Here is a 19,053-nt window from a genome sequence, read left to right as displayed (position 1 = left end):
GGATTGGTAGGAAAGTCCCTGTGGAAGGTGGAGCATGGGTTTGCTACTTTGGATACCGGTTTGTGTTGTATTTTTTGAAGGCGGAGGGATCAAATGGGTCAAGGATACCACACTACACAGCTTTGTATTCATCTCTGTTGTCATCTAGTCTGAAATACATAGCTGCATTTTATGGCTTAATAATAATGTCTTTGTCATATTCTTTAATTCTTCGGGTAATAACTCATCACATACCAGACTGCTGTAGATGAAAGCTTTCATTTCCCCAGCGTCGCTGCCTCTTTCTTATTCCCCACCCATGCACTTTCCCATTTCTATTCCCACCCTTGAAAGTGAGTATGTTTCAGGGATTTGAGGCTGTGGCAGGGACTGCAATGACTACAAGAATCAGGGAACGGTTTGGTTCTAGATGGTACAGAATTCAGTGCCTGTGCTAATGGGGTGTTCTTGGAAACTTGGGAAGACCAGGTACTGCATGTTGGAGAAAAGCTGCTCCGAGGCAGAGTCTCGGAGTGCTGCGTTGGTCATGTATGACAGCACTGCCTGGCTGTACGAACCCTCCTGTCAGCTGGACGAGTCCCAGCCGTGCGCTCCGTTTCGACACAGCTGGGGTTTGCTGCATTTGCAAACAGCCTCCCAACCTTACCTGCTATAGCTGCTGCATCTCCTCTTGCTGAATTCTTCCTGGAGTTAAATAGGATCTCAGCCTGAGGAGATGTGGTATTTTAAGATTCAAGGGGTGGCAGCCTGGCTGTGTAGCATGACTGTATGGCAAGAGATACATACACTACATTCCTTCAGGCTCTGGCTCTCCAGGTCCAAGGACAATCTAGTATTAGATTTAAATACGGCTAGACAGGACTGGAAAGAGATAGGTGGTGACGTAGCCACAGAGTCTCTGTAGGGCAGCTCGAGCTTCCCAGTGCCAGCTCACATCTTGGTTTGTTTGATCACGAATGAGTCAATGGGAGGAGAACCTGCTCTTTTAGGCGCACCCAGGGTTCAGAGTGGCTTTGAAGGAAAGGGTTCTCTCTGGCAGGGCTGCAAGTCTGTGATCCTTTTTGCATACATAGACTCCCATCCTCAATTCACAAATGCCTTGTGAGCCCAGATATGGTAGCAGTGTTGTGCTGGGTGTTCTTTAGCAGGAGTTGAGTAACCATTTAGAGAAACCATTGGTGTTGAGAATGGCTGCGTTCTGTGCTCACTGTTGCTTTTGGTGGGCGAGACAGATGAATCCCAGTACCAGTTTGATCCTAACCTCTCACTGCTTCCCTGCTCCAGGCTCTCTGTGTCTGTTAACCAGAATGCTGACACCGGGTTGCACTGCTTAAAATCCAGCTTAGAGTTCTGCTTTAAATTCAGCATTTTCTTTTTCTTACTGTTTTTTTTTTTTTTGAGCTACATAAAGGCAATACTAGAAGGACAGAACAAAGCATAGGAGACACAAGCACTATAGAAGTTGCTTTGAGTTCTCAGTACAAAGAAACGTTACAAAAATTTCCCACGCAAATAACAACAATACTGTGCTATAAGTTTCCATTACGGACCTGTGTTCTTGTCTGTGATCTGTAGAGAAAAGAAAAGCATTGCCACCGCCCAGGATAGGTACTGCAGATCACTTCTTCCATTTTAATAAATGACGATGGTGGTTGTTTTATCTTAACAACCCTGGCTTTCTGCAGGTTACCTAAAGGAGGGCTTAATGCTTTAGCAGAATTGCAACTATTGAAAGAGTAGCACACACATTACCCAAAACATAGAAGCGCTTCTACAGCTGAGAACCAGTTAGTAATGAGCACTGTGTGGCTGTTACCTGAAGTAGCAGGCTACTACATCAACATCTACGTCTAGCTGTTTGCAGGCTGGCTTCCTCATTGCTAAGTAGAAATCTTGAATATTGGGGTTTGGTTTTGTTGGGAGGAAGAGGGGTTAAGATAAATTTCCCAGTCTGTTCGTAACAGCTTTATATCTATTCGAATGCTTGTGTTAGCTGAATTTATAGTGTGATTCTAGAGTTTACCAATATCCTGTGTATTGTAGTTTCTCTGGAAGTGTGTAATAAATATAATCAGAATCTCTTTGTTTAAAAAGAAATCTCTTTTTAAAGTTGCGCTGCCTCTTTCCATGCATTCATTGTGAAAGCTGCCAGAACTCTCAGACTATAGGAGCACAGGGGCATAAGTATCCTATTCATAAAAATGATCCATTAAGGGAAAGCCTTTCAGATCCTTTAATCTGTGAGAAATTGGTTAGCTATACTGTCAGGCATATGTGCATCTGTATCTGTGTTCGACTTGGAAGTAGCAAACTGTCTCCCAGTACAGCTTCACCTTCCTGGAAGGAAGGAGGAAATGGTGCAATGACTAAATTATCCTCTTTGAGAAAGATTTTGGCTTTGAGAGCCCCCATGAAGGTAGCAGTAATAAGGCATCATTTGTTCATAATACAAGCAAGGGATTAGGTGGGGATTCAGTAGACTGGTAATAGGGATTTTCAGTAGCCCCTCGGTGTGTGATTGTAGCTCAGGTTTACATGGCTGGAGCGTGAAGCTGTCTGGTGCCTCTTCTTGGCTGCGGAAAGACCAGGGTGGTAGCCACGCTCTGGCAAGCATCTGTTGGTTCCCTCACCAGAAAACTAAAATGACAGAAGGACTAGTGTGGTGACTCCTTTAATTCCCTAGCCCTTTTCTCCAGGCTGTTTTGTAATTAACATCCCAAAGGGAGCTGAAGACCTCATTAAGTCAATTTTATTGAAGGGGAGTTTTTTAAAGATCTGCTTCCAGATACCAGCCAGTAGGCAGCACCTCGGTGAGCAGCACCTTGCTCTGCCACCCAAAGCCCAGGAGCTGGGCTGAGGGCTGGGTTTCCTCTGCTAATGTATGTTACAAAGTTCCTTTCCCTGAACAGGCCAAACCTCAGCTCTGAGGAAACAAGAGAATTCCTTGCTTTGTTTTTGATCATGTTCAAGCAGCTCTGCCTCTCTGGCCACACTCATCTCGAGAGCTGTGGCCATCACCATCCCCTTGAGCTGTCCAACGCTCACAATGCATCCTTGTGCTCCTCCAGTGCAAGCAGCACAGTCCCTTGAGACCGGCTTATAAGTAGCTCGTGACGAGTTCCAGTTCACATAGTTCAATTAAACCCCTGTTAATCTTGTTCAGACCTAATTTACTTTCATTCTCATACACACACTCCTCTCTGCTTCAGAGGGATTCTGTGAGGTTCCCTACTGACAGGAACTGAAGAGCCCGAGGCCATCTTTGAAGCGGAATGTTTGCAGAGCAGCCCCCTCGTCGAGTCAATAAGCTAAGATTATTTCCCAGCCTGTCTTGAAGACTTTGAAAATACTCCTTCAGTGCCTGGATTTTAGGGAGGGTCAAGGCTGGATCTGATGATGCTCGAGGAGAAAATAAGGAAGCTGTAGGAGGGAGGACCTGCTCGGTATCTTTCCCAGGGCACTGCTGAACTGTTCCCCTGTGCGCGTGTGTTAATTTTTGGGCAGTTGAGAGCTGGGGTGCTGGACTTCTCTCCTGGGAGCCACTCTTACATGCTGATACTTCTTTCAGGCAGAAGTTAATGTTGTTCGCAGCCTGTGGCCTGCAGGGATTGAGATGACTGTATTGATTGAGTTGTTTGTTTGTTAATCTCATGAGGCATCAGAGACTGACTGCAGAGAGAAAATGGGATGATGAATGGAGAGTGCTGGAGTACAGAGCATGGCTGTTTGGTGATTAGGTTGATTGCCAGCTTTGGCACTGGGGAGGGATCTGACCATCCTCCTCTTCCTCATCCAACCAGAAGGGATGATTCAGCTGGGGAGCATTCCCTTTCTCTCTGGCAAGTGACAACTGGCTGTAATCAATGTTTGCATTTATTCTTAAATTGGCAGTTACTGTAGGTCCAAGATCCTGCTCTTCTTCTCTGGTAGTTTGTGGCTTTTGAGCGGTTGTTTGTGGGGATGTTTTCTGGCTTTTGGTATCTGGCCAGTGTGCAGTAGCTTGGGGCTGGCAATTGCAGGGCAATGAACTCCGCTTCCTGCCTCTCCCTTGAAATGCAGCCGATTTTCCCGTTTCATGTTGATTCTTCCCAGTTTGTGGCTTTTCTGTCACTGTAATTCATCCCCATGCTCCCTCTTGTTGCTTCCACCATGTAGGCTCATGCCCAGTGCAGTTCCTCTGTCCTTGTAGCCAAATCTTACATTGCAGTGACAGACAGTGGGTATCACCTGCTGTTATAAGGACTGATACAAATTAAGAACGCATGGAGAAGCATCCAGGATGGAGAAAGGTGTCCCCTTGTAATCAGCCCCTTCAGCATGTTTCTCTTCCCTGATGATTTTTTCAACCAGCAGATGTAACTGCTGGGGAAGGACAGCTCTCCTCTTTGGGAGCCCCAGGTATACCAGGAAGCTGTGCCATGCACATCAGCCTACGCCTGAGCCACGAGGAGTTAAAACGATCAAATACTGTGCTCCTGAGCTCTTGTGATAAGCGAGTGCTGTGGTGCTGTGCATGCTTCACACCGCCCATTCAGATCCTGCTCCTCGCCAGCACACACAGATATGTCTTGCGCAATCCCAAACCTCTTGCAGTGCTTGCTTCTCTCCTCCAGCTTCCCTGGTTTCATTTAGTGCCTGGAGGCCCCGGTGTGGCTTTGATGCTCCTCGCACCCTGCTTGCTGGAGGCGTGAGCAGCCACACACCGGGAAGCCGCGGTCCTGCTGAGGACCGCAGCAACACAGAGCCGGTGGTTGGAGCAGAGAGGCTGGCAGGTTCCTCCGTGGCTTGAGTCCAGCCTTTTTGGCTGGTAGGTACAAGGTAAACCTGCTTTGGATCACATCTGTTTTGCTTTTTAAAAATACTTGTTGCCTGGCTGAGGTCTCTTGTCGCACTTGAAGAGCTCGGCATGCCAAATGGGGGATGCTGTGGGTGGAGGGGGTTGAGGGGCTCGCATTTCTTCCTGTCTTTGGCTCTAGGCAAGGAGCTGTGTCCCTAGTACTGTACTCTACTGGAAGTCCTGTTTACATGCTAAACGCAGCCTTCCTTGTTTGTGAAACCTGCACTCTGGACCATCCCCGTGTTTCTTGCCAGAAGGCTGTCCAAGCCTCTGAGCTGCTGCCCCGGAAGTGTCAGGTTCAGCCAGTCCCAGTTCATGGACTGGGGCCACAGAAGGCATCAGCTCCAGCTTGACACGTCTCCTATTTTGCCCAAGCTGAGGCTACAACCTCAGTGTCCCTGGCTCCAAGGCTGGTTCCTACTGCCTTCCCCTTGGCTGCTGCTTCTGCAAAAGCCATCCCGAGCTCGCCATTCACCTCGGCCAGAAGCCGGAGTCCAGAGTACGACAGGCACCAGCGAGCTCACGCAGGGCAAAGCCGCTCCTTCCGCTCAGGGAACCGGCTCCAGACACTTCCCGCTGTTATTTGTGCCTCTGCTCTGGCAGCGCGGGCAGGAGCCGTGCTGGAGCGGTGCTGCCGGCATGGGGCTTGCAGGGTCGTGTCCCTCCGGCTCCCTGGGGCAGCTCTTGCACATCGGCGCGTGCTGGGGGGGGCCAACTGGACCGTGGCTGCTGGGATCTGCGCAGGAGAGGGTCCTCATGGCTGTGGTCCCCACAAAGCAGCAACTTGTGATGCTGTGGCAGCTCCTTTGGGTGGCTGAAGCAGATGTCTCCAAGCGTGAGGCCTCTGTGGTGAAGGGAATCGCCGAGGGAGCAGTTTTTGAGAGAAGGGGAGAAGCTGCAGCCATTTCTGCTCCCTCCCTCCTCCCCGATTTAGCTCACTTTAAACTGAGCATGGATCCAAACGTCATATGGTTTAAATTTTTCAGATTCAGACTTTGGCCTCCCTAGCCCGTCCCTCGCTGGAAGGACCAAGGCTGGATGATTAAGGGGAAACACCCTTGTGTCTGCTCCGGCTCCGTTTGACGCAGGCTGCAGCCGCTTGCGGGCCGCTGAGCAGCCGGGTGCTGGCAGGGAGACTGCCTGGGACTTCTCTGTGCCCAGGGGATGCCACAGCCCCCAGGGCAGGGTCGCCTGGATGTGGTTACCAGAGCTTTGCACTAGCCAGCCATCCCCCTGCTGCTCTGTTAGCAAAGCAAGCTGGAACAAGGGCAATAAATCTCACCTGGACAAATTTCCGTGGGCTTTTCTGAACTGTTCTTTTCTATTGATACTGAGATTGGCCAAAAAGCCGAATTTCCACCGCTGGGAAATGCTAACATTTTGTGTATGGCTTTTCCACTGAGCTGAGGTAAGAAGCAGAAAGTGTCGGATTTTTGCCCAAATGAGCTATTCCAAGATAGCTAATTCAGACGGCATCAAAACGTCATATTTTATCAGTCAGAAACCTGACGGGAAATGTTGTGCCTCTATCGAGCATGCAAGTAATTTTCCCCCACAGCTGGTGAACTTCGTGCCTCCTTATCAAACATCTGCACATCACCAAGTCAGTGGTTCCCCCCCTCCTCGCCCCGCCCCGCTTTCCCCCAGGGAATTTTGCAGTTCCGCTTCACAGCTGGGGCCACCTCGGTGCTGGGGTTAAGAGCCCCTTTTGCACAGCAGATTATCGTCGTGCTGAGCGACACGATGGGTCCTGAGCTGTCCTGAGCCCTCCTGGTGTTTCCTTCTCGCCTTTTTATACTACAACCTGCGGAACACTGGTGTTTGCCGCTCGGCTCCTGCAGCCCTGATGCTCAGTGTGAGAGAGAATGGCCAGAAGTAGCATTTCTACTGTGAAATATTGCCAAGTGGCTCATGCTACGGGAGTTCCTCTGGTTAATCCCCCTTAGTAAATCAGCTCCTGAGCTCATAACTGCAGCTTCCCTACCAGGGCCAGCAGTGCCGATCGTTTGCTGTCACACACCCACTATTTGCAGGGCTGTAAAGCTCAATGATTGTAAAATCTCAGGGCAAAAGCCGTGGCTGCTTCTGCGTCTGTCCAGCATCTTAAACGTCAACCATTATATTATTAATAGTAATAATTAGTGCAAATATATCTGGAACTTGCAGTGAACAAAATGCAGCTAGCCTCGGGAACAGAATCCATTAGACAAAACTTATTCATGCTTGCCAAGGGGTTGCTTAAAAATAAATCTGGCTGGAAATGAATAGATGTTTTGTTGTAAATCCACAGCTATGTTGGAGAGGTCAGGACTCAGATCAATAACTGGACCCAAACAGCACCCTCTTATTTCACAGGAAGATTTCAGGAGCCCCGTGGAGCAGTTTGATCTGCACACTGGGAGGGGGAAGGAGCCTTGTACTTACCTACTCGTGAGCGTGACAGCACTCTGCCTGTAGTAGCTCTCATTCTTTTTCTTGATGAAACTCATGTAAAGCAAGAAGGCGCAGGAATAGCTAAGCACGTCTTGATTTCTTGTTAGAGTATCATTTCAAGACATGCTGTAATAACTAAGCCACCAGAAATATTCAGCGCTACTGGTTTTTAATTTGAAAGTACCTGGTTTTCAGTTTCTGTGACCGTCTTCCTCTCCCTGGGATGGGTTTATGTCAGTGCTATTTAAAAGTGAAGATAAAGAATCATCTCAAGAAAGTAAGTTTCAGAGAAGAGACTGAAATCTCTGGTTGGTTAAAAAGAAATATATTTATGAATTAGACTGTTTAAAGATAAATACTTGGAGCGGGGCAGGAGGGAAAGGAAGGTGGGCGGCTGGGGGGGGTGCGTCAGGCTGAGGACCCCACGGCTGAGCCAGGGATGCACTGAGGTGTGCTGGGTTGCTTAAACCTAAATGGTCTTAAATCACATTATCACCAGCGCTGCATGTTTAATGTCAGAGTCTTGTAAGGGCACATTCCTGAATCTGAGCCCAAAAGATAAGAGGCTGGTTTTGGAGAGTATCTATTTGCCATTTTAAACTTACACGTTGGCATCTTCTTCGAAGAAGAGATTATGTCGTGGACTTAGTCCAGCGTGTGAAAAGGCACGGTGCCTTTGCTGTTTGCCTTCCAGCAACAGGCCAGCATCGCCAGAGATGAAAACTACCATTGTAGGACAGCCTGTAGAAAGGGAGTTGATTGCAAAAGAGGAAAACAAAATTCAAATATTTATAAGTCATAATTGCATCTTAGATTTGGGTCTGGATCCAGTAGAGGCTGAGTCATCGTAACCAGCTCACCCGGGGCTGGGGCTGGGTCCCCGCTCCCCTGGGCGCTCTCCTCTCCGGGGCTGTGGGAGCGGGTGCCCCAGGGATCAGGAGGGAGATGGGAGCGTCCCCGTGTCCCTGTGTGGGCACAGCGGGGAGAAGGTGTGAGGGACCCCAGGTATTGATGTGCCCCCCCTCTTTGGCCGACAGGATGCCCTAAGTATTAATGTATGAGTGAGCAGGGCAGCACCCCGGGACTGCCCCACACCGTGTGGGTAATTCCTGAATCCCACGCCAGACACTGGGTCTGGGAATGCCTCCCTGCGCATCCCCACGCCAGGCTGGCGGAGGGGGTGGCTATGAATGAACACCCCCAAAAAGCCTCAGGACAAACCGGGCTGTGGTTTGATGCTCCGGCAAGGAGCAAACAGGGCTGCTACCCCCCAACGCAGCCGCTCCCCAGCACCAGCCGCCCCATGGGTGCTGGGGGAGCTCAGCACCCTCGCCCAGCCCTGGGAGGGAGCCGAGAGGCAGGAGGGAAAGCGTCAGCCCTGGCTGCTTGTGTAGGGACCTTATCAGCGGGCAGCTCCTCCCAGGGAAGGGCCCCTCCACCATGTGCTGGCCAGGGGTGATGGATCGGTGCGTGCATGACTCCTTGTTCCTGGTGACTCATGGATTTGCTGGCCTTCGCCAGTGCCATGGGAAATATTTCTTTAATAACTCAAAAGAACAAGGCAGGGGAGGGTGGGAAACAGAAAAACTCCACCACATAGTTCTCTCAAACTTGTGAGCTTCCCACATTGTTTCTGAAGCGTCAGGTCTTGCTCAGCATAACGGGGGTTGCAGAAATCCCCAGTGCGTCGCTGTGAGGGGTGGTCGGAGGGTGGGCAGGGGGTGGTGGAGGCAGTGCTGGCTGTGAAAATACAGCCCACGGGTTGCCGGAGCCAGCTGGCAGCCGAGCGTGCCTCGTAAGCCAGCCGAGTGAGGGTTTCAGGAGTGGACTGCTTCACCCTTTCTTCCTGGAGGACAAAGTGGCAGGGAACACCTTAGTGGATGGCTAATGGGGGAGGTGGGAGGGCTGCGCCGCGGAGCTGGTCAGGCAGCCCCGACGGGCTGGGTGCAGGCATCGGGGCACCCGGAGCCTGACCCGCATGTGCGCCCCAGCACCCCTCCACGCCCACCTGCTCCCAGCGCTGGAAGGGGAAGGTGCTGAGGAGCAAGGGGAGGAACGGCTGGAGCTCTCCGTGTGCCCACCTGCCTGAGCAGGACTCAGGGGGACCCACACCTCACCTGGCCCTACGTGGGGTGACGCTGCCAGCCAGGGACCGGGCACCCCAGGAACACCGGCAGCTCCTCTCTGCCTTGTTTCGGAGGCTGTCACCGGCTGCAGGGTGACACCGGCCGGGGCATTAACCCAAGAGCGGGGCAGATGCCCCAGTGGGACACAGCCACCGCTGCCTCCCCAGGGCCTCGCAGCTACCCGGGCGGCCCCAGGAGGTGCTTTATCATTCCTTGCTTTTCCTCAGCGCTCAAGTTTTGCCTCCTCCCGAGTTCAGAGATGGGGGGGGTCGCAGACTGCAGCCCCCTGGGTGGGCGAGGTGTCCCTCCCGGGGATGGAGATGCACAGGTTCAGTGCAGGACGCAGCCAAGCGATGCTCCACCCGCTCACCGCGCGTCACATCTCACAAAACCAACCCCAGACCGGCCGGGTCCCGACCCCCTGAACATCCCTTCGCTGGTCACCGGCCCCGGCTGCCAGGTGACCGCCACAACGCGGCGCCGACCCCCCCGCAGCCCCTCACCCGCGGCGCCGCGCAGAGGCGACCGCGACCGCCGCTCCCACGCGTGTCCCCGGCGCGACCAAGCGGTTCCCCCCCCCCTCCGCGGGCCGGGAAGCGCCGGCGGAGCCCCGGGCGGGGGCGGCCCGTCGCTGCTGCGCGCCCCGCGGAGCCCGGCAGCCCGGAGCGCTGCGGCCCGGAGCCTGCCCCTTAAAAACACCCACCCCGCCGAGGGGAGGGGCTGCTGCCTTTTTTTCCCCCGTTTCCGGTTTGCTGCCATATTCCTCTTTTTTTTTTCTATTTTTTTTTCCCCTCCCCGTGGGTTGCCCCCCCCCCCCCCCCCCCCCCGCCCCGCAGAAGGGGTGAGCGGGGGCGGGCGAGCCAGCAGCGCGCCGGATCCGCGGCGCTGCGCGATGCTGCTGCCGGCGGCGCAGCCCTGAGCCCCGGCGCGGCTCGGCCCGGAGCGGGCACCCAGCGCGGCGGCGGCTGCGGCGGGGGGCGGCGGGGGGCGGCGGCCGCGCCCCCGGCGCGGAGACAAAGCCGGGACCGAGCGCTGGAGGCGAGCGGTGGGGCCGGCCCCGCTCCGCGCACAGGCGGGAGGTGAGCGGGCGGCGGCGGGGGGCGGCTGTGGGGCCGGAGGGGGGATGTCAGGGGGTCCGGCTGCGGGGCCGGAGGGGGGATGTCCGGGGGTCCGGCTGCGGGGGCCGGGGGGGGGGGGGCGGGGGGATGCGCGGGGGTCCAACCGTGGGGCCGGAGTGGGATGCGCGGGGGCCGGCCGTGGGGGCCGGCGGGGGGCTGTCCACACTCGGGTCGAGCTGGCTGTGGGTCGAATCGGGGCTGCTGGCAGTTTGGCGAGGAGGCTGTGGGTCCAGCCGAGGGTGCCCAGGCTCCGGTGGGGCAGCTGTGGGTCCGGTGGCGGGGAATGCCCGCGGCCGGCGATGGGTCCTCACAGGGATGCTCGCGGTCTGGCTATGGGTTTCGGTGGGGCGGCTGTGTGTCCAGCGGCGGGTGCACATGGTGTGGTGGGGCAGCCGTGGGTCTGGCTGGGGGTGCCACTGGCCGGAGGGGCAGAGGTGGGCCCGGCCGGGGGTGCTGAGGGTCCGGCGGGGCGGCACCGCCTGCCTGCAACTCCCCTTTGTTGTGATCAGGGGCTGTGGGGGACCCCCGGGAGTGCAGGGCGGGGACAGCCGGGCTGTATGTAGGCCAGGACATGAAATATTCATCGCCCCCCTGCTTTGATGTCTCCTGATCCGCTTCCCTCGCCGTGTTTGCTCACCGGTAATTCAGGGGCTCGTGTCCAGCCCCGGTGGGCCTGGGGGGCCGTGGCCGGCCAGGCTGCTCGCTGTGCCCCTTGCCGGGGCTGGCGGGCTCCAGCCTGCTGGGGGGCTGCGGACCCCCGGTATGCCTGATGAAAGGCTTTATCCACCCGGCAAGTTCCCCCGTTGCAGCCTGGGCAATCCAACCCCCTTGTGTGGCAGCGAGCGGTGGCACTGGCCTGTCCCCGCTGCCCCTGTTACAGCCCCCAGTGCCACGGAACAGCACCGTGGGCTCTGCCCTGAGCCACCCTGGGGCCTTATCCCAGGGTGGTTTATCCCAGCTGGCTGCCGGGGGGCCATGCGGGAGCTGGGGCTGGCAGTGCTGCGTCCTGGCACCGTTTGGGACGGGCATGGGGGGGGGGGGGGGGGGGCAGCCTGCGAGGATGGGGCCCCACCATGCAGAGCTGCCTGTGCTGGGGACAGTGCTGGAGGGGGGATGGCATCTCGTGGCGTGGTCCTGTCTGGCACCAAGCATCATCTCGGGGAGCTGCGCAGCCTCCTGCAAGACCCGCTGGAAATGAGCGGGGATCTGCCGCATCTCCCCACGGTCCGCTGGCCCTGCCCAGCACGCTCCTCCCGCCCCGCTGGCTGCTGTGGCAGCTGCCAGGGCTCAGCCCCCTGGACTTGGGGCCGGGAGGTGACTGTGGTCCTGGCCCTGGTCCCAGTGCCATTGAGCAGCAGTAAAGGTTGTAGGTGGCAGGGCGTGAGTTGTGCTACCCTGTGTGCACCGCTGGCTTGCCCATCCTGGCTCCCCAGGACATGATTGGGGCTGCTCAATGCAGCCAGGGGTTCCCCCAGGACAGGTCCCACTGCCCCGTGGCATTAGGAGCTGGGGGCAGTGGAGGGTGCAGAGCCCGGGGGGGTCCTGCCCTGGGCGGTGCTGCCTGCGCAGTGAGGATGGGGACAGGACAGCACGTACCAAGCAGCGCTGCGTGCAGACTGAGCTGCGGGAAGGTGGCAACAAAAGACTTGATTTTTCTTCCTCCTGCCCAGCTGGTTCTCCCCTGAGGAGGAGGTGTACGGCAGGAGGGAGCAGGAGGGCTTCGTCGCTCTTCTCTCAGCCAAGGGGATACCCGCTGCCAGCAGCGACTGCTGCATGGGTGGGAGAACCGAGTCACGGCGAACCCTCCCAAGGTCCAGCCGTTAATGGTGGGAAGCCATTTGTCCCGGCCAGGCTTGGAGACCCCCCTCAGCACCCAGACATCAACACGTGCCCAGGCCCCCTGTGCAGCACGTGGTGGTCAGACAAGGGCAGGGGGCTGGCAAGGCTTTCTGGATAGGCATGAGGATGGGGACATGCAGGGGGACATCAGCAATCTTGCGCTTTAAAGCAGCATCCTTTTTGTTACTTCCACTGTGGGGCTGCTCCTGACACCTCTGCAGCCAGCGAGGCTGATCCTGGGCTGCCCTGGGCTAAGCCAGCTGTTCTGCACCACTTCGTGCTGGCTCAGGATCCAGCCCACAGCAAAACCTTGGCTGCTCGGTGTCTCTGAGATGAGTCTCGTGTGCCGGCTCCCCGGGGAGCCGCGTCTCTGTAATCATTAGCCAGTTAATGCTCATTTGTCAGAGAAGGGCACCTTTGCTTGAAAGATAGAGGGTCAGTTCCTGGTTCCAAGCTTTGACCTGGGAGCAGCAGGGCAGAGACTCCTCCAAACACCTCTCCTTGGTGGCTTTGCCAAAATGCAGCCTGATGAATTTATTATTATTTTTTTGGAGACGGGGTTATTTATGGGCTGGCGCAGCAGCAGCAGCTCAGGGAAGTCCAATGTTCCCTGTCTCGATCGTTAGTGGCCTTGCAGTGCTCCCTGTGTGATGGAGATGCCCTAACGATAGCTCTGCCCTTTAATGACTTTGTGCTGGAGTGATGGAAAATCATGGAGGTACCACAGGGAGGCAGAAAGGGCCGTCCCGGCCCCTGGCAAAGGAGCTGGGGGACGAGTCGAAGCAAGAGCTGCAGTTCGTGGTGACCGACCTATGCGGAGGCTCTGATGCAGAGAGAAGAGGCTCCTTTGCTGCCTTGGTGGCACAGCGAGGACGTCAGCGGTCCTGAGGTAGGGACAGCGTTTAGCAACGTGGGCAGCTCCTGGGAAGGAGTGTCATTTTGCCAGGCTCACCGAGGCGAGGAGGGGATGGACCAGGGCTCCTGTGCCTCCAAAATCCAGCCTGCCTCTCCCTGCTACTGGTACCAGAATCGTGCCTGGCCTTTGAAATCATCACGGAGCTAAAAGTCTTATCTAGTGAGACCTGAAGGACTTGGTCCATAACCTCTCATTTTAACAACCAGCAAATGCCTGTGACATCTTGAAAGGGAAAAGGTAGCAGCGAGCAAACAGTCTGTGCCTCCTCCCAGCAAGTCTAAGGCGGACAAACCCCCTGAGCACCACTGGGACACAGTGCTGTGCTCCCGGCATTGCTGGGGGAAATTTGAAAGCCTATCTGAAGCGCTATTGTTTCCTGTACTGTCTATTTTGCAGCTCGGTTTCCAACTTGTTCCTTTATCTCTCGGAACAATTCCCATCTGAGCTCACTTCCGCAGCACTCCGCATCTCGCCCCAGCGCCCGCCTGGAGACGCGGCCAGCGAGCATCCCATCAGCAGACAGTGGCATGGCCCCGTGCTGCTCCATGCAGGAGACATCCCTTTAATCCCAAGCCCGGCGAGCAGCTCCGACCTCTGGATGGAGATAACCATCCTTGCAGGGCTGTTCCTGGGACAGGAGCGTGGATCGTCGCTGTTGCCAGTCCAGGCTCCTCAGCTGCCTGTAGCTGTGGGTGGTGCGGACCAGCTCCCGCGGGGCTCGCGTCTTGCTGAAGTTTCCGCCCATCAGCAAAAGAAAATGTGCAGTGTGTCGTGGGGCTATTTTAAAGCAGGCCTCAGAAGAATAGCAATGCCTTCAGTCCTCGTCTTTTAAATGGGCAGCAAGCTGTGAGATAGCATGGTATATTGTGTGCTTAGGAGGAAAAAAAATATATATATAATTAATTGGCTGAGCATGGATGGCTACATCAGCGTGGGCTGCAGTCGGTGCTCAGGTGCATCCAGGCTCCCAACTTGGCCCCGTGTTGGCACGGGCAACGTTGGTGCTTGCTGCAGCGGGAACCTGTGCGGCTTTGCACGTGCCTCTGCACACGCACGCTTTGAAAATACAGCCCTGAAACAGATTTCAGGAACAAATGTGGTTTGAACCTGGGCCAGGAACCAGGACCTGCAAATCTGCGTCTTGCACTGACTTCCCTTCGGGCTACGGATCTCCTGGCTGCCCTCGCCGCGGAGCGGGGAGCTGTTTGGGAGGGCAGGGGGTGGCAGGGCTGCCGTGAGGTGTCAGCTTCTGGGCAAGGGGGGGTGGTCACTGGTTTTAATTCAGACCTTCAGTTAACCTCCCCAAGCCCCTTGGCTCCAGGCGGTCTCGGTGGAGATGCAGCATCTGAAATACCTGTTGGCTGGCGTGTGGGACTGGTGGGATCGCCTGGAGGAATGTGGGGAACAGAACTGCCTGGGCGTTTAAGGCAAAAATATATGAAATGGGGCACGTGCGTGGTGAGCCTGCCCTCGCCTCGCAGCCGGGGAAGTAGCAGAGGTTCGGGCAAGGCGTGCAGCCTGGCACGCGTGGGCTGCCACGCTGGGAGGGCGCCAGGATGGCTTGGGGGGCTGCAGCGAAGGGCGAGCGGGCTTTGCTGGGTCACTGCCTCTGCCCACGTGTGATCTGGTGACACTTGTGACTCGGGCTGTGCTGTGCTTCCTTCCCCTTGCTGCAAGTTTTGGAGGCTGGCCCTGAGTTTCCCAGCCCCATCCCATCCTTGACCTGTTGTGGTCTCGTCCAGTGACCGTGAGGTTTTGGCTGGCCCCAAACTTGCCGTGTTAGGGCTGGGTGGATGGAGGAAAACCTGACTGCATGCTGCAAAACCAGCTTCCACCCGGTGTGGCTGCTCCCAGCCTTCCCAACCGTGTTTGGCAATCCCGGCCATGAAAAACCTGGGCAATGAGGGTAAAAGCTGCATTGTCCCCTCCTCCGTGGGTGAGGTTAACATGTCCAGCCTGTCCCAAGCCATGTGCCCCTTCCCACGCTGTGCCCTGGTTTGGGGGTAGCGTGACAGGGTCAGGTCGGTGCTAAACAAATCCCAAAAATGTCTTGCCTTGGAGCACCCTTTAGCAGGAATTTGGGGTTGGAGGTGCAGCACCGTGTCTGGGTTTCACTGCTCCACCTTGCTTCCCCACTCGGTGAGAAGCACTGTGTGCCTCAGTTTCCCCCTCTCCCCCCTCCTTCACCAGCATCAGCTGCACTGCTCTACGCCATGCAGGTGCCATGGGCAAAGCTCTTCCTTAGGCAGGGCAAATATAATCTTATCTCTGCTAAGTGCCACCACCTTCCTTGGCCACAGCGGCTTTCGAGGGCTTCCTCCCCAGACCGTGGCCCAGCTGAGCACTGGTCTCCCTGACCGAAGCCAGCCCTTGTGGCTTGGTGGCTTTGCAGTGCCACCAGGCTGCAGTTGGTGCCAGCAGCAGCAGGGTCGGGAGGTCCTGTCCTGGGCTCTGGATGCTCTCAGGGCGGAAGCGTGCGCTTGGTGACTTCTGCAAAACAAACCCACACGAAAAGGCTGTCAGAGTCACTTCCAGCTTGGACAGGCCCTTTCCTTCCCCTGCCCATCGGGCAAGTGTTGGTGGGGAACCGCGGTGCCAGGGAAGGGATCGGCACGGCTGAAGGGGAGCTGCTGGTGAGCACTTTGCTGTGCGGGGCAGGGAGGGTGTCGGGGGACAAGGAAGGGTGCATATGTAGCTGCAGAAGTCACTGTGACCAGGATGAGTTTCGTGCTCCAGCATCATGGACAGTTGAGTTTGGAAGTGCGTGGGTTGGAAAGGCTCGAGGTGCTGGGACCGGTGTGTGTGGCTGGGGCTGGGCAAGGAGGGCAGCACGTGGCAGAGCTGCCTGCCCACCCCGGCTGCTTGCACGTGTGCACAGCCATGTGTGGATGTGCATGCACATGTGTGTACGTACCCTAATCTGAGCCCTTCTTGGTGCTTCGGGGATGGGGATAGCTCTCACACTGTGCTCTGGGTGGGCTGTGCTGAAGCCACCGTGAGCTACAGGTGATGGAAAGCAGAGGAGATGCTCTTTGTCCCTTCATCCCATCCCTGCAGGCTCTGGTGTGGTTATTTTGGGTAGGAACAGCAGCACAAGCGAGGGCTGGAGAGATGCCACGGGAGGCTGCAGGGTCCACTTGCAGCTTGTCCCATGCCACTGACTGGTGTCGGCAGCGCGGGGCTGGTCCCGTCCACCTCACCCATAGCCCATCTCCACTCCCCACCACCGCTGCAGCCAGAGGTGCGCGGAGCCCGGCTCCCCCCTCCAGGAGTGGCAGGGATAAAAGACACCAGCTCAGCGTTTTTCTTTGTTTTTCATCTGCTCAAGCTGTTTATAGTGAGCACCGTCTGGGGCTGCACCTCCTGGCCGGCTCCTCTCCCGGCAGCTCCAGTGGAGCTGCTGAGCATCCCGCTCACACTGGGAGAGACCGGGGAATCGGCACAGCTTTTTGGATATAGAAACGCTGTCCGGGGCTGGCTGATCTTCTCAAGACCCTCCCGGGTTGCTTCCTCTGATGCATCCGAGCGAGTTGCTTTGTTTCGGTGGTGCAGATGGGAGTGGCTGTGGAGACCAGCATCTCCTGGGGCTCAGCCACCAGTGAAGTCCAGGCTCCCCAGGCATGCCTCGACATGGGGTCTGATGGTGCTGAGACCAGAGCTATGGTCCCAGGCTGTGCCAGCTGCCACCTGACCCATCCGTGCCTGCTGAGGTGAAAGCGGAGTCGAGCGTGCATGGCTGGAGGCTGATCCTGATCACCCAGCCTTGACCTGCAGCCACCCGCTGCCCCCATAGCATGTGTGCATTAGGGCCGGTGGCCCCACGGTTCTGTGGAACACATGGTTTGTCTCGGGCACATGTCCCAGAGTCCCAAAGTAACCCAGGAAAATAAGCCAATAATCAGCATGAGTTTGCTGTGTGGGATCCTGCTTATTCATTTGAAACCGTTCAGGAGTCTGTGAAGTGGGAAGTGTTGAAAATTGCTGATGGAAGACCCCTGGCCTCTGCTTGGCTTCTCCTTCTTCATACCCTCCCATTGCAGTGAGCCCCAGCACGCATCCTGCCCGGTCCCTGTGACTCCTGGCCGGCAGCGGGGTGATGCACGGGGTTTGTGTTGAGGGTGCAGGTATCCACCCTGCATTTTCCCTGTTTTACCAGTGAGCTTTTCAGTTCCTGTTCCATGTCAGGAGGTTTGTTGGGGGGGTTGCCTGCCATAGGGGTCCTGCAGGACCCGGACCCCTTTGCGGGGCCGGTGGGGCTGCGGCTCCAGCCCCGGAGGGCTGGTGTAGCCACAGGGAGCTCCTCTCCTGGCTGGACTGGATGGGCTGGTTTCTCTGAAAGTGGAAATGTTTTAACAGTGACGCCAGTGTGGCCAGGGGTGGTTGTAACTTGCTCAGATCTGGAGCTTTTCTGCCTCCTGCCGTGTTCCTTGCCCCCTTCCTCCCCCTGCCCTAGAGATTTGCTGCCTGCCTGCTCCGCTGTCCTTGCCCTGGGGTGAAATTTCTGTGGCACTGTTGGGTGCTGTGGGGTGCGGCAGCCCTCCAGCTGGGGCACGTACAGGTGGCAGCACCGTTTTGGCCGGATCTGAGCCACCCATGAGTCACATCAGCCTCCTGCTTCCCCAGGAGCCGGGTGCAGGGCAGGCTGGGTGCTGCGCCACAGCCATCCCCGGAGAGCAGCCAGGGCAGATGGACCTCTCCCTCTCCCCAAAAAGCAGAAGCAAACTCCATTTCCTGGAGCCTGAGGCTGGCTGCGCTGGGAGACGTGCTGCAGAAATGGGGAACAGAAATCCTCCCTCTTGCTTGAGAGGCCAGCTTGTGTCACCGTGTCTCCATCACCCCTTCCAGTGGGGCTGATCCCTCGCCCCGGTACTTCACCTGGAGAAGGATGGGAACAGCACTGATGTGATGGGGCTGTGGGAAACTGGAGAATTAGGTGGCAGGCAGTGGGAGCTTGTGGTTGTCACCATGCCCATGGTCTAGTATTACAAAGGCATGTTTTGAGGGACACGGAATCCCAGTGCTGGGCTAGAGGGCTCTTGGGGAAGCATCACTCTGCGGCTCCAGGCAGTCCCCGTGGCCAGGAGCTCTGGCTCCTAGCACCGGCTCAGCTTGACATCAGTGCTTCCCTGCCCAGCTTCGGCGCTTCCCAGCCCCACAGGCACTCCTGCCCTTGGAAGCATTTTCTTTCCTTCTCCTTGGCAGGCGGAGAGCAGTGCCCTCATCACCTGTCTGGGAGAAGCTGGCTTAGGGTTAACGCAGGCCAAAGGCTTTGTGTGTCTTTAGAAAGCATTTGCTGGAGCTGGTTGGGCAATTCCTTGCTTTGGCTGGTGTCCTGGTGGGAATGCTGGAAGTGCAGGCTGAGTCAGGCTGGGAGGCACTGATGGGCATCCCTGCTCCAACCCAGAGCTGCGCCAACGAGGTCAGGCTGCACAGCACCCGGGCAGCTTTGAGCATCTCCTGCTGGAGATCCCACCGCCTCTCTGGCCCCTGTTCCCGTGGTGGACCACCCTTGTGGTGAGAAAGCTTTTTTTTTTCCCGTCTCTAATTGCCAGGATGCCGAAGGGGATGCGTGCTGGCTGGGAAGCGAGGTGCTCCCCGCTCCCCTGTGGCTCCCCTTTCTCTGTGCGTGCAAGCAGCAGGCTTGGGCTGGGTTTGCAGGACGCGTGTGTTTGTTCTCCGCCTGCCCCAGAGCTCTCCCAAAGCGCTCATGCATGGATAACAGGGGACAGTGGGGGCTCCAGGAGCCTTCAGTTGACTTTTGTCAACCCCAAACACTTTCTAGCA

The 19,053-nt window shown here is 56.5% G+C and overlaps 1 protein-coding gene across 2 annotated transcripts in view; it reads left to right on the top strand.

Annotated features, from left to right (window-relative positions):
- The first annotated feature begins 10,233 nt into the window (after positions 1-10,233).
- Positions 10,234-19,053, top strand: part of SRC (SRC proto-oncogene, non-receptor tyrosine kinase) — a 30,173-nt gene continuing 21,353 nt past the window's right edge. For both annotated transcript variants that reach the window (XM_040609073.1, XM_040609072.1), the window contains exon 1: positions 10,234-10,475. The gene's annotated coding sequence lies outside the window, so the exon portion shown is untranslated. The remainder of the gene's footprint in view (positions 10,476-19,053) is intronic.

Source organism: Falco naumanni, chromosome 10 (assembly GCF_017639655.2).
Source record: "Falco naumanni isolate bFalNau1 chromosome 10, bFalNau1.pat, whole genome shotgun sequence".
Lineage (NCBI taxonomy): Eukaryota > Metazoa > Chordata > Aves > Falconiformes > Falconidae > Falco > Falco naumanni.
Note: the sequence above shows the minus strand (reverse complement) of the source record. Positions and strands in the feature narration are given on the sequence as shown.